This window comes from Frankliniella occidentalis, unplaced genomic scaffold (genome assembly GCF_000697945.3).
Source record: "Frankliniella occidentalis isolate FOCC.00 unplaced genomic scaffold, Focc_3.1 Scaffold1, whole genome shotgun sequence".
Taxonomy (NCBI): domain Eukaryota; kingdom Metazoa; phylum Arthropoda; class Insecta; order Thysanoptera; family Thripidae; genus Frankliniella; species Frankliniella occidentalis.
Genome location: NW_026267131.1, coordinates 4,706,204 through 4,707,707, shown reverse-complemented (window position 1 = coordinate 4,707,707; position 1,504 = coordinate 4,706,204). Strand labels below are relative to the sequence as shown.

The 1,504-nt window shown below is 57.7% G+C and overlaps 2 protein-coding genes across 5 annotated transcripts in view; one reads left to right on the top strand and one right to left on the bottom strand.

The window, feature by feature from the left end:
• Positions 1-1,504, bottom strand: part of LOC113217307 (maternal protein exuperantia) — a 542,899-nt gene that overhangs the window by 465,739 nt on the left and 75,656 nt on the right. The window lies entirely within an intron of this gene.
• LOC113217316 (lachesin-like) overlaps positions 1-1,504 on the top strand; it is a 306,348-nt gene that overhangs the window by 299,583 nt on the left and 5,261 nt on the right. The window lies entirely within an intron of this gene.

Below are 1,504 nucleotides of genomic sequence, written 5' to 3'. Positions count from 1 at the left end.
TTGGATGGGTCAGGACAGAGGAGGGCCGGTCCGTGTCGGGGGATCGTGTAGGGAGTAAGAGGACCTTGTCGGCTCCGGTCAGATCCGAGTCAAACTGTCAGTCTGCGTTCCCTGACCCCGGCGCGCCTCGCCAACGCCTCGCCAACGCCACGCCACGCCGCGCCACGCCCCTGCTCCGTAACACCCGCTCAAGCTCAAGCTCAAGCTCAAGCGCGCGCCCAGCCCGGCCAAGGCTTGAAATGGGTTTCACGTCGAGTTAAGTAAGTTAGCCGGAGCTGTCGAGGAGCCTGCTCCCAGGTCCCGCGGCCCCGCCCCAGCTATTCACATCGTATTTTTCTCTGTAAGTTTGCACCTGGTGAAAACAACACAAACACCAATCTACGTTGTTGTTTTTTCAACAGTTAACTTTCAAAGGAAAGGGGGTTGGAGATTCAGCTTTGGACCTCTAGAAACGCTAGAAACCAGACGGGGCGCCGACCAACTCGCGATGGAGGAATATAAGGGGGACGAAGGGCAAGGCGGCGGATACAATGGGACCAGCCCCACAACAATTGCGAGATGGCGGAGTGCATGGTCGACCTCTCGCCCGCCCCCTCTTTCCCCAACTCCCCCCTCTACCACCCCGCGCCACATACACTTGTGAGCGTCCAAGGACATTGCAAGCGACGCTGAGGCTTCCCAAAACCCAGGGCTTTCCTCCCCCCCCCCCTCTCTCTCTCTCTCCCCCTCTCTTCTTTCTCTCACTCTATCTATCTCCCGCCCTCCTTGCGGACTCAATCGGCCTCGCTCTCCATCTCCCTCGCTCGCTCCTCTCAACCCTGCTTGGCGGGGGATGGTGGAGGGAAGGGGTTAAGTGTGCGGCCCCCCGTCTCTATCGTCTTTTCATCCTCACCTGAGTGCGCCATCGCCTCGAGCCCCAAAACACACACACACACACACACACACACACACACACACACACACACACACACACACACACACACACACACTTACACTGCTTATGTCTTTTGCTTCCTCTCGAACGCCAGTTTGCTATCAAATTTGGTGAAGGCTACGTCCAACTCCCAGTCGGTGACATTTTTTTCCAAGACATTCGATTGTATTTTGTTTTAGCCTTTTCGTATCGGCATTTGGTCTAAACGGCGGTCAGGTGACCGGCCAAGCTGCTGTGCCAGTTGGACCGAACTGGAAAAATAAAGGTGCTAGCTCCTAACTTTTAAAGGCACTAATTTTTAGCACCTTTTGGGCTGTTTAGTGCCTTTGAAAGGCACTAAACGTTAATTGTGTTTAGTGCCCGAAAGGCACCCTTTGATTTACCATTGCGGTGGCACTCTGGGCGGGCGGCCTCTGCTGCGCTCTGCAGGCGGCTGGCTGGAGGCGAGCCGGCCGCCTGGGAGGTAGGCCACGCACTGCACGTGCGCGGGGCGGGCGGCCTACGCTACGCTCTGCAGGCGGCTGGCTGGAGGCGAGCCGGCCGCCTGGGAGGTAGGCCACGCACTGCACG